Source organism: Lampetra fluviatilis, chromosome 60 (assembly GCF_964198595.1).
Source record: "Lampetra fluviatilis chromosome 60, kcLamFluv1.1, whole genome shotgun sequence".
Classification (NCBI taxonomy): domain Eukaryota; kingdom Metazoa; phylum Chordata; class Hyperoartia; order Petromyzontiformes; family Petromyzontidae; genus Lampetra; species Lampetra fluviatilis.
The window spans coordinates 1,716,803-1,730,501 of NC_136334.1; the positions used below are offsets into that span (position 1 = coordinate 1,716,803).

Sequence of the window (13,699 nt, forward strand, 5' to 3'; positions counted from 1 at the left end):
AGTGACGACACGGCCGACCAGAATCTCCACCAGCATCATCATCACCACCGTCACCACCACCGTCAGCCATGTATGGATGTGTAATGCGGGCGAAAGCGACCTTCCGGATGTGACGTCACGAGGAGGCGGAGCCAGGTGACGTGGGTGAAAGGTAGGGGGTCCTTAAGCGGGTAAACCGGAAGGAGAAGGCAGTCGGGGTGTGAATGGAAAGGTGTGGGGCCACGCGGGCGTACGAGCCGAGGGGGCACCGTCAGAAGCGGGAGCCAACCCTGGGAACAGTAGGGAGCTACTGGGAGGTGCAAAGCTGCAGATAGAGATAGGCAGTAAGGCTGTGTGTGAGGGGCAGCGGGGTGGCTGCCAAGAGTCGCAGGAGCGACGAGAAGGCGAGACAGCACGAGGCTGTCAGAGCTGCAGCAGGAACAGCCAAGGGAGCTGTGTGAGAGTACAGCAGCGGAGCTGCTGTGGGGCTGCAAGAGCGACAAGAACAGCAGCGGGGCTGCTGATGTGGACTGGAGTGACATCGGAACCAGCACAGAGAGAATAAGAGAGACAGCCGTGTGGGAACGCAGTACGGACCGAATAAAGGACACTGAGCCAGAGATCGTGGTCAAGTCTTTTATTACACTGGGGTCAGAAGTGAAACGGCATGTCTAAGCAAGTAAGGAAGAAAATTCCCCCGGCGCCAGCATCGGCTTCTTCGTCCGACGACGACGAATTCCCTCCGACCACGGATTCTGCTGGGGTGGTGGAGGAGAGCCCTGCTGAGGCGAGCACGGGGACGGGCGTGGAAGATGTCGGCGCGATGGCGGGTCCGTCAACAACATCGGACGCTGACCAAAGATGGCAACAGGTGGCAGAACAACTGGAGACACTAAAGGACGTCCTGGCGCATCTATGTCACCTCGTTACGCCAAGGACGACGATGGAACGAGAAGGTGCTCCACGGGCCGCCACGTTGCCTGCCCTGCCGCCGCCATTGGCCACGCGGCAAGAAGACGCCATCTTGCGCGCTCCGCGGCGCCAAACCGCCATCTTGGCCACGCCGCGGGCCGACGCCATTTTGAATTTGCCTCCAGAACAACCATCATTGGAAGACGGCGTAAAGAGGAGTCGGAGTCGCCACCTTACTACAGTTAAGGAATTCTCTATCGGGGGCGATTGGAGCGCTTTCGCCTGCCGATTTTTGGCGGCGGTTCGTTCAGCAAGATGGACCGATGCGGAGGCCTTGGAAGTGTTGCCGACTCTGCTGGACGACGAATCTGTTCGATTTTTCCGTTCCATAACGGCCGATAAGAAGAAGACTTTATGTGGAGTTTTTGAGGAAATGGCCGACGCCTATGAGCCACCTGACGACGCGCATCGGCGATTCGCTCAACGACAACGAGCACCCGAAGAATCGCCCGTGGCGTTCAGGGGTGCGGTGTTGGAGCTGGCCATGGCAGCATATCCTGACACGCCACAGGATCTGCTCGAGCCTCTCATATTGGGAAAAATGCTGGAGCTGTCTCGGGATCTGGGGATCCCCATGCCTGTGTGTGGGCATGAGAAGCTCACGTCCCGGGCGGCAGCAAAGTGTCTGGATGCGCAGTTTAATCTCCGTCGCTGGAAGCAAGTGGCGGCATGGACGGGTGGGCCCGTCAAGGAAGGAGGCGCGATGGGGTGGGACCCCACAAGGGCGATCTATGTGCCGGATGAGCGGGGTCCACAGGAGCTGACGGCTGCCTCCTCTCCATGGTCGGGACGCGGAAGGCCGGGGCCGCGCGCTACGCCATCGGGACGGGGCCGCCGGGATGCAAGACCTGCGCTTCGGCGCAACGAGGCCGATTGCTTCCGCTGCGGCCGTAGGGGCCATTACGCCAAAGATTGCTGGGCCCGCTTCCCGGGTCCGCCGCAGCAGGAGCCCACAACACCGGACAAGCCGACCAAGGAACCTCCGAAACAGGCATGTCGGCACGCACCAGACACTCGGCAAGGCTTTACACCTCACCCACCACCTTTGTTGCGCGATCCTATTGTTGTTGTTAAAGAAAGGCCATCGACGGGGCCTTGTCATTCAGTTACGCAGTGGCGCAAATTGGCACGGAGAGTTGTCGCGGCCGCTACGGGTTCGTCCACTGTACCGGGGTCCATACAAGGTGTGGACGTGCGCATTTTGGTCGACTCGGGAGCGTCTGCGACTATTATATCGGATGTCATTTTCCATCTGTTGGGCATTCCGCCGGGGGCTGTGCGTCCGGTTTATGGGTCTTGCGTCGCGGCGAACGGGGGTAGTATGGGTATCGTGGGCCAGGTGGATGCTAAGATATCTATAGGGGATGTGTCGGCTTCGGGCGTTGTGTTAATATCGAGATCTTTGGCGGTTCCTTGCTTACTAGGCACGGATTTTTTGGCTAAGATGCCCATTTTGATTAAAATCAATGAGAATTGTATTGAATTGCCGGGGGGCCGTCGAATCTCGTTTCTGCCGTCGCCCTGGGGGCGACCTGCTTCGGCCGTACAGGTGCAGGCGCTGTCCGTCGCATCTGTGGACATCCCACCTGGTTCACAGATGCTTATACCCTTGCGGTATCGGAAGCCCCTGCCCAATCGGCTAGGAGCATTAGGGGTCTTGTTGTCACCATCCGCCACGATAACAACGGGATTGGCGTTAGTTGGGGCACAGACCATCGTCCGGCCGGATCAATTACCGGTTTTACAGGTGCTTAATGCGGTGGTGGAAAACATCCGTGTTCCGGCCGGTACGGTTGTGGCACATGCCACTACGGCGTTTGCGACGCACGATTGTCCGCATCGCCGGGGAGTGGTCGCTGGTGTTTCCGAGCCAAGGGGTTCGGATAATCGTTGGATCGCTACCTTATGTGACGAAAATTCTTCCCTGTCCGTGGGGCAACGTGATGCGCTGCGTAAATTGTTGCTGACGTATTCGGATGTGTTCAGCTCCGACGATTTGGATTTGGGACGCACATCGTTGCTTTCCCATCACATTGAGACGGGCGACGCTGCCCCTATTCGGTTAAATTCGCATCGGATGAGTCCAGCGGAGCGAGAACACGTTCGGGGGGCGGTGGAAGACATGTTGGCTGCGGACATTATATCGCCATCTAACAGCCCATGGGGCGCTCCTGTGGTCTTGGTTAAGAAAAAGGATGGCAACTTGCGATTTTGTGTCGATTTCCGGAAATTGAATAAGATATCGGTGGCAGATGCGTACCCCCTGCCGCGTATGGACGACTCCCTTGACGCATTGTCGGGGGCTAAGTTCTTTTCCACACTGGACCTCTCTTCGGGATTTTGGCAGCTTCCCCTTGACGAGTCCTCACGGGAGAAAACCGCATTCCGTACGCCGCAGGGGTTATTTCAATTCAACTGCCTCCCGATGGGATTGAATGCGGCCCCTGCTACATTTCAAAGATTGATGGAGCTCGTTTTGACGGGGTTGCAGTGGGAGACGTGTCTTATATATTTGGACGATATTATTGTGTTCAGCCGCACATTTGAGGAACATTTAACGCGGCTGGAGACAGTGTTCACGAGGATGCGCTCTGCCAATTTGAAATTCAAACCAAAGAAATGCCACCTACTGCAACGGTCCGTCCGTTATTTGGGGCACATTGTGAGTGCAGAGGGGGTGTCCACGGATCCGGAAAAGACGGCGTGTGTCCGGGATTGGCCGACTCCGGCCTCTGTGGGGGATGTTCGGCGGTTTTTGGGATTTGCCTCGTATTACCGAAGATTTGTGCCGGGGTTTGCGACGATTGCGAGGCCCTTGCATCTCCTTACGGGTAAAGGACGGAAATTTGTTTGGGGAGAGCCGGAAGAGGCGGCCTTTCGGAGTCTGCGTGATCTATTGGCTACGGCCCCGACATTGGATTATCCCGATTTTGATCGCCCTTTCATTCTTGATACGGACGCGAGTGACACAGGTATTGGGGCGGTATTATCACAGTCTAAAGGGGGCGTAGAGCGCGTTGTGGCGTATGGTAGCCGAGTCTTGTCGCCTGCGGAAACACGCTACTGTGTCACTCGTAGAGAACTTTTGGCGGTTGTTTTTTTCCTACGGCAATTTCGACCGTACCTTTACGGTCGTTCTTTTATTGTGCGTACGGATCATGCGGCCTTGCAATATGCACTTAAAATGGACCAGCCATCGGGACAGTGGGCACGTTGGTTGGACACGCTGCAGGAATTTTCCTTCCAAATTCAACATCGGAAGGGAGTGCGCCATGCGAACGCTGACGCACTTTCCAGATTACCAGGGCGCGCCCCTTGTAAATGTGCGTCGGGGACGCATAGGTGTTCGCCGATTCTGAACCCCCCTCAGCCGCTTACGTTGGCCGTCGGGAAGTCGGATACTCCGATGGAACCGGGACCGACTGATGGGGTTTTGAATCTGCCGCGGTCTGTCTGGATTCGGGAACAGATGATGGACGAGTCGTTGTTGTCCATGCGGAAGCGGTCTATGAGGGACAATGGGAGTCCGAGTTCGGCTGTGGGGCCGCGAACCGCTCTCCGAGATGGTCTGCTTATGTGGCAAGAAAGGTTCCAGGAAAGCTGGCGTGTGGTGGTACCAACGTCCTTGCGATTTGAGTTGATTAGAACTCTCCATTGTGACACACTATTGCATTTAGGGGTGCAGAAGACCTTGTTGACGTTACAACGTCATTATTTTTGGCACGGCATGGCGACAGATGTCGTAGGGCACGTGCGCGCGTGCCCTGAATGCGCCCGGCGTAAGCCGCCTAAACATCCTTACGTGCCGCCTCTCCAGTCGATTCAGGTGTCTCGAGTCAATGAATTGGTGGCACTGGACATATTGGGACCCTTCCCACCATCGGCGAGGGGAAATAAATATTTGCTGGTAGGGGTTGAGTATCTCTCCCGTTGGCCGATGACCTGGCCGTTGCCCGATCAGTCGGCCGCGGCCATCACCGACGCCTTTTTGTTTGGGTACATTATGGACAAGGGGGCGCCGGAGAGACTCCTCACGGACCAGGGCCGAAATTTCTCTTCTAAATTATTGGCTGAAGTGTGCGCAGGCCTTGGGACTAAGAAGATACGGACATCTCCATACCATCCGCAGACGGATGGTATGGTTGAGCGGCTGAACAGGACATTGTCTGCCATGCTTTGCCATACTGTGAGTGAACAGCAATCGGATTGGGATCTGCACATCCCCGGAGTGCTTTCGGCGTACAGGATGACGCCCCATGCGGCTACAGGGTATTCGCCGTTTTACCTTATGTATGGTCGGGAAAACGTGCCTCCGGTGGATGTGCAATTGGGTACTGGGGTGAAGGGACCTCGTAAACCACTCCCTGAATACATTCAGGACACGGTTCGCCGGGTTACGGAGGCGCGGGAAAACGCCCGCGTGGCTACGGCCAAAGCCCAGGCCCGGAACGAGCGGTATGCTCGGCGGTCTGAGGGGGAGTGCCCCTGGAAGGTGGGAGACCTGGCCTGGCTCCATTGCCCACAGGTGCGGCCGGGGACCTCTCCTAAATTGCACAAACCTTGGCATGGTCCTGTGCGCCTCATTGAGGTTCCCAATCCACAGTCGGCGCGCGTTCAGTTTGGTTCTCGCCGTTGGTTTGTTCATACGTCGCGGTTGAAACCATATGTTGCTCCCCTACGTGATGCGTCATCTCCCAATGTTGCCTTGCCGGGGTCTGTTGCTGCTGACTCTGACTCTTCCCCGCCTGCGTCCATTGATCTTGCTAGAGCGCCTGTCGTACCTGTTCCAGACAGGCCGACCGTGACACCGCGGGGGAGGAGTGGGCCTGTTCGGAGGGCGCCTGCCAGGGCTGCGGTACCTTCAAGCCCGGCGACCCTTCCGACCCCGCTGCAGGCGCATTCGCGGAATACGACCAAGACTGATTCGTCAGGGACACGAGATGTCGGTGGACTTCCAATCGCAGCAGGGGAATTACCCCCTGTCATTTCTCGTGTTCCATCGCGTCCCCGTTCTACAAGTGGGCCGCCGACCGTCCGGGACGGGCCGGCGACCCGCACTCGTTCCAAATCGCTTACGTTTCGTTGATTGTATGTTGTTATTGTTCTTGTTCTTGCCGTCGTATTTATCGCATGCTTTCGTACGTTCGTCGATGTTACTTGTGTGTTGTTCTTGTTGTTATATTGCATGCTTAGTGTCCTTTAAGGGGGAAGGTCGGTTCACCGCATTACGCTTTGGTGTTGTTCAGCCGAGGTCGGCTGGGTTTTTTCTATGGGGGAGGGTGGTGTAATGCGGGCGAAAGCGACCTTCCGGATGTGACGTCACGAGGAGGCGGAGCCAGGTGACGTGGGTGAAAGGTAGGGGGTCCTTAAGCGGGTAAACCGGAAGGAGAAGGCAGTCGGGGTGTGAATGGAAAGGTGTGGGGCCACGCGGGCGTACGAGCCGAGGGGGCACCGTCAGAAGCGGGAGCCAACCCTGGGAACAGTAGGGAGCTACTGGGAGGTGCAAAGCTGCAGATAGAGATAGGCAGTAAGGCTGTGTGTGAGGGGCAGCGGGGTGGCTGCCAAGAGTCGCAGGAGCGACGAGAAGGCGAGACAGCACGAGGCTGTCAGAGCTGCAGCAGGAACAGCCAAGGGAGCTGTGTGAGAGTACAGCAGCGGAGCTGCTGTGGGGCTGCAAGAGCGACAAGAACAGCAGCGGGGCTGCTGATGTGGACTGGAGTGACATCGGAACCAGCACAGAGAGAATAAGAGAGACAGCCGTGTGGGAACGCAGTACGGACCGAATAAAGGACACTGAGCCAGAGATCGTGGTCAAGTCTTTTATTACAGATGTATGCAGAACTATCTTCACACCCTACGTAGCCAACCGCGCTAGTCGGAGGTGTGTATGTTGAGCTTCTTTCGCACTGTCTCGTGGCACGACCCAGAATGCACGAGTCGAATATCACTGGGGATTGGGGGGGCTAAAAAACTAAAAATCTAACCCAAATAATTCTACCCACACACACGGGAGGGTGGGTGGGCGGGAGGGCGGGAGGGCGGGAGGGCGGGCGGGCGGGCTACATTCCACAAGAGCGACTCAGCTCCCGCGCAACTGTTCAAGGCATGAATTCAGAACAAATATACTCAAACTGATGAGTTCAGTGTATCGTAGAACCACGGGCACGCTGCCCGTATTCTCCTGGTCCTAGAATGTAAAAACGCACCCCAAAAGCAGATCTGGTCTCTCGCACACAACAACAACAACCGCCATTCGCCACAAAATTGCGGTGACGTCACCACGGTGCTTGTGCCAGGCTAAGTGCAATTTAAGACCACTGGCAGGAGGTCACGGGGCAGACCCAGGTGCCATGGGTTGACCGACTCACACAGACACGCACCCACAACAACGCAACACGCTCGCAAGCAACGCCGTGTGGCCTTAAGAAGCAGTAACAAACAATATATGATGGCAAACTTTTCGGGTAAAAGGCCCCTCCATCGGAGCACAGAAAAACTCAAGAGTTTGTGCACCGCTGCACCACCACTACCACCACCACGTGTTCAGCGACGCCGTCACGATATTCGCTCTCACGTTTTCGTTGTTGTTGTTGTATTAAAACAGAGGTGGCAGAAGAGCACACCGCCTCAAACCCCGTGCAGTAGGACGACCGCAGTGGCTCGCATGTCCACGGCACTTCGCTTGGGAGAGCGAGAGGCGTGATTGGAGAGCCCGAACCACCGCCCCCCCCCCCCCGCCACTGAGGATGCGTCTGCCACGTGAATGCGAACGCATGATGTTGTAACAGTTCAACGCGTTAGTAGTAGTAGCACGGCTTTCGCGACCAATAATATCCACTGGAGGTTTTTCCAATCTCGATTTGAAGCTTTCGTGACTGCAGGAATCCATACTCATTGGCTCTTTCGGTAAAGTCACGTAGGCAGAAAATAAAATCAATCACGACGTTTCGGGCGCAACACAAGCGTCCGCCATCAGGTGGGAAAGCATGGTCTGCTGCTGAAACAGTCTGCCTCAGCTTAAAACAGTCTGCCTCAGCTTAAAACAGTCTGCCCCAGCTTAAAACAGTCTGCCTCACCAGCAGGCCACGCTTTCACACCTGATGACGGACACTTGTGTTGCGCCCGAAACGTCGTGATTGATTTTATTCTATACCCACGTGACTTTACCGAAAGAACCAAAGAGTATGGAGGTTTTTGTTGTTTGTTGGGGTTAGATCGCGTAAATATAAATTCCAGCCAATTATCAAGAATGCGTCAAGCAAACAAAACGTGGCATTTCGTTACGAGTCCAGCCACACGCACACCGCCTGTGTGTTGGAGGGTAAACCCACCACATTTTACCGATGAAGCGAATTATAATGACTGGCGAAACGTCACGGTAGTCGAACTGTAAACGTTGTGAGTTTACTCTCCAAAACACCGGTGTGCTGAACTCGTAACTAATCAGGCACATTTTATTTACGTGACAAAAAAGAAAAACCTCACTAATTGGCTGCGTCAGGTGGTCGCGGGTTTAACGACACATTTATATTCACACAATCCAACCCAAAAAAAGCCTCTCATGGATAATTTTAGCCGTGAAAGAGCCTACGTGTTAAACCCACAGCAAGTTGACCCATCGCCATCTTTTCCCATCTGTACGTTGCCCCCTAGCACGTGTGCGAGGGTTTTCTCCGGGCGCTCCGGTTTTTTCTCCCACACGTACAATAATAATAATAAACAAACCCCTCTACTGTGGATGTTGTAACGCTCAATGGAGAGAGGATGCGCGCTTCCCTCCCTCCGCGTCTCTTTGTGCGAAGAGACAGCAGCGGTGTCGTGGCGATTGTAGAGGACAAGCTTCACTAGCAGGCTTTGCCCGGGACGTGGATTCTTGTCTTGGATTAATACGCGGAGGGTGGGGGGCGGGGATGCGTGACGTCAGCAGGCACACTGCATGACGTCAGCAGGCACACTGCGTGACGTCATCAGGCACACTGCGTGACGTCATCAGGCACACTGCGTGACGTCAGCAGGCACACTGCGTGACGTCAGCAGGCACACTGCGTGACGTCAGCAGGCACACTGCGTGACGTCAGCAGGCACACTGCGTGACGTCAGCAGGCACACTGCGTGACGTCAGCAGGCACACTGCGTGACGCTGCCGGCACGCGGGTGACATCACTTGCCGTGCAAAATATATACATTATTGCGCCCCCCTCCCTCCCCAAAATACAAATGTCTATATTTATACTTTTTCCATTGTGTACAGTCTGGAAACTACCCACACGCCAAATTTCAAGTTTGTTGCATGTCGGGAAGTAGCTAAACATTTCGAACAGACACACACATTCACACATTTCCCTTTTATATATATAGATGTACGCGACACGGTGGGTTGGTGGGAGCAGCGGCGGCGGTTACTGCGGTTAGCGCGCCGGGCTGCGGAACTTGGCACAATCCGAGTTTTCAATTCCTGGCCGTGGCTATTGGCAGTGGCAGGTGATAGACCCGAATCAGTCCGGAGTAAGCTCAGCAGAGTCCAAGCTTGGATAACGCTCGGATGGGTGGACACCGTGCATGCCAGGTTGTCATCAGCTGCAGCGTGGTCAGCGGAGCTAAAGCCATTCTTGCACGACACTTCTACGCTCCCTCGCCGATGCTCCCACGCCTTTGCCAAGCCGGCACTAGCCAGCGCGTTGAAGTACGGTCAGAGGACCCCCCCCCCCCCGTGATCCACACAGCGTCGCTATCCACACAGTGTGGGGAGGCCTTAATCCAGCAGTGGATTGACAAAAGCGCCGGACGTGTACACGCTCAGTGTATTTGGACTGCACGATCTGTTAATGGCCGTGATGATGATGATATGAACGATGCTGCTGATGATGATAAATAGACGAGATATAAGTAAAGAGACCAGTATCATGAGAGCCGTGATAGTGATCGCGGCAGTAGTGATGATCATCATGTTGGGGGTGCCACAGTGCCGAGATGTTAATTCCCTCGCCTAGCATACAGGAGGTCGCGGGTTCGATCCAACGCGTCTCTCTCCCTGTGGCCGCGTGGATTTTTCTCCGTTTTTTTCCCTCCAAGTTTAGGATCAACGTCACGCGAACCACTGCTCAGCGGTTGACAGGTTTGGTATGTTATGCCATCTAACCCAACAACAACAACAAAGAGAAACCTCGGTTGCGAGTGCTGCTGCGTCTCGGGCGCTTTTCTTGCGAGTGGCGGATTTTTTTGTCGCGCCGCTGGCGACTCCTCGCTGGAATGCCGGCCCTGGTTCCACGCCGGCACGGGGCGCGTGCGCCCAGAGTACCGAAGTCGCCAACCGTTGCCGAAGAGAGCAGAAGCAGCCAAATGTTCGTGACGTTCCCGCGAAGAATCGTCACGAACATTCGGTGCGTCGGTTCGATGGCGATAACAAAAAGGTAACAACGGAGTCGTTAGGAAAGGATGCCCCAGAAGGCCGCTGACATTTGGCGCGTGAGTGGGGAGGAGCGGCGGGCTCCGTGGTTAGCGACCCGCCCGCGACGGACGTGGCCCCCTCCCAAGACCGACGCGTCGGCGGCAAGCCACGTCTGCAAGCGTTCCCGAGGCCTCACCGGGCACGCACCGATCGGCGTGGTGAAGTATGGTCACACAGACCCCCTCCCCCGCCCGCCCACCCCACGTGCCGAAACGGGGTACAGAGACGCCTTCATCCACCAGTGGCTTCAAGAACGAGGGCCCAAAAACGTCGCCTATTGTGTCGCTTTTTTCCTTCTTTTAAGGCCACACGGTATTGCTTGCGAGCGTGTTGAGTTGTTGTAGGTGTGTCTGTGTGTGTGTCAGTCGTGGGGAGCGGTAGTGTAGCCGGTAGCGCACTGCGCTACGAACCCGGCGATCCGAGTTCGATTCCTGCTCAAGGCCAACACCAGTGACGATTTCTGAACCTGTTCTGGGCCTCCCCTAGGTCGACTCAGCCTCAAATTAGTACCTGGTGCGGTGTGTAAACGTCGCTACCGGGCGTGGCGCTGGCCACTCACCCCCTCGTGCACCGTGCCAACCTTCAGAGGTGCAGCTCGCTAACAGCACTTGCCCCAACAGTCTGTTCAGGTTATACGGGGGGAACCTTTGCCTTGTGTGTCAGTCAACCCATGGCACCTGCTGGGTCCGTCCCGTGACCTCGCGCCAGCGGGTGCCCGACACTTCACGTGGCCTTAAAGTGCGCACAGCCTAGCGCAGGCGTCGTGGTGACGTCGCCGCCGCTTCGTGGCGAATGGCTGCTGCTGCTGCTGCTGTGGTCGCTGTTGTTGCGTGCGCGAGCCCATGTGTGTGTGCGACGACGCCCGGGCGCTGGCTTTTTGGGCTGCGTTTGGTTGTCGTTGCTCTCCCTCCCGGAGCGTCTCGCGACCAGGAGAATGCGGGTGGCGTGCCCGCGGCTCCACGGCGCACCCAACCTTGGCGGCCCCACATTGGGAGAGCTCCACTCTGTCACGTCGGAGGGCCCCCCCCCCTCCCCCCGTTTACCTTCGAGAGGTTCACGCGGGACTTCATAAACCGTGGCGAGCCACCGGAACGGCACAGCGGGGCCAGTGTGTGGAGCCGGCGGCGGCCGCTTGCGGGCCTCCAGACCGCACCCCCTCCCCCAACCCGCCGAACCTCGCACCCCGCGCCACGGTGGCACGTCGAGTAAATTCACGACAGGGGCACCATGAATCGAGGCACTATTTTACAGGCGGGGGGTGGGGGGCAGGCGGGGGTTGGGGGGGAGGTGGGGGGTGGGGGGGGGGCAGGGGGTTGGGGGAGGCGGGTGGTGGGGGGGGGGTTGCGCCCCAGGAATTTCGCACCTCGGGCCGCCCCCCTCTCGGGGGCCGCGACCAAACGGACGCGGAAGGGAGCCGCCCTCTTGCACCGGGACGCGATGATTGCACGCCCCGATTGCGCTTCGATTGCACCTCGATTGCGCCTCGATTGCACCACGATTGCATCACAATTGCGCCTCGATTGCACCATGATCATGCCCCGATTGCTCCACGATTGCACCATGATTGCGCCCCGATTGCACCTCGATTGCATCACAATTGCGCCTCGATTGCACCATGATCATGCTCCGATTGCACCTCGATTGCATCACAATTGCGCCCCGATTGCACCACGATTGCACCACGACCGTGCTCCGATTGCGCCCAAATTGTGCCCAGATTGCGCCGTTGTTCCACTCATTATGGAGACGCTGTTATTCCCCCGGGCTTCGCGTCGCTATTTCAGGAAATGTGCCCACTCAAGGTGAAATCGCAATAACGTCTCTCACCCACCTCCAGATTGCGGCCCCCTTCTCACTCGGGAAGTCACACGGTCCGCCGCCGTCGGTCAATCGTCCGGCCAGGGATTAAACATCACGGCCAACGGAGGCGGTTGCTCAAGTCGCAGGCGAATGGCTAAAGCCCGGCAAATTTGTGGGGCACGTCAAAACACCGCGTGGTCGTAAATAATGAACTTACGACGACGGACAAAGATCCCCCACCCCCGTGTAGCGTGTTCCAGACTGTGGGGGCAAGTGCTGTTAGCGAGTAGCAGCACCCATGAAGGTGCGGAACTGTGGCGCACGAGGGGGTGGGTGGCCAGCACCACGCCCGGCCGCCTTTGTCTCCCCCATTGGCAATGTTTACCACACGCCCCACCAGGTACTCGTTTGAGGCTGAGTCGACCTCAGAGAGGCCCACGACCGGTTCACAGTCGTCACTTGGTGTTGGCCGTGAGCGGGAATCGAACTCGGGTCGCCGGGTTCGTAGCGCAGGGCAGCGCTAACCGTTACTACACCGCCGCTCGCCGTGAATATAACACAATCGCACATTCCGCATGCAGTAGAAATGAGACAAAATCATGAACGGAATTCCGTAGCGCATATCGCGAGCCTGAAATCGCGACAAGCTGTGACCAAGTGGTTCGCGTTGGGCTAGTGGTAAAGTCTCACGACTTGGTGACTTCAAGTCCTTCCGGTCACCTACAAAAGAGATTCCATTTTGCGTACGTGACACAAACGGAGAGATGCAAGCGTGGAACGAAGTTGAGTGATGGGGAGAGGAGCGCGTGGATTCGAGGTTGTACAGAAAATCAGAGGCATACGGACTCCACAGGATGGTAAGTGGCATCCGGGCAGCACACGAAAACTAAACTAAAAACTAAACCATAATTTAATACGTAAGGCTTTCGCGACCAATATTATTCATAATGAAGTGTTTTTGGGATCAGATCGCGTTATTTATAAATGTGTCGTAACCCTCCACCACCCGACACGGCCAATCAGTAAAAAAGTGTCACGGTGATAAAAGACAAATAGTTCACTACTTTAGCCCACCGGTGTGTTGAAGAGTGAATCCACAGCATTGCCCGATGATGCTGGATGTAATCACCAGCGAAACGTCACAGTACTCAAAAACTGTAAATGTTGTGGTTTCACTCTTCAACACACCGGTGGGCTAATGTAGTGAACTATTTTGTCTTTTGCCAACGTGACACTTTTTTTTTACTGATTGGCCGTGTCGGGTGGTGGAGGGTTACAACACATTTACAAATAACGTGATCAAACCCAAAAACCTTTATTATAAGCCATGGTTATATTTCACCAGGTAAGGAGGCTGAGCTGCGATGTAGCTGTTTGTCAGAAACGACCTGGCTACCACAAATATGGCTCAACAAAGTGGGCTAATCATCATCACGTGGAAATTCATGTCAGCCAAATACTCTGAATGTCGATTCTAAATGTGGAGGGAAAATCCAGAAA

General features: G+C 56.1%; 1 protein-coding gene across 2 annotated transcripts in view; it reads right to left on the bottom strand.

Moving 5' to 3' along the window:
- The window catches only part of LOC144950966 (protein Jade-1-like), a 136,606-nt gene that overhangs the window by 18,087 nt on the left and 104,820 nt on the right, over positions 1–13,699 (bottom strand). The gene's annotated exons all lie outside the window — the stretch shown is intronic.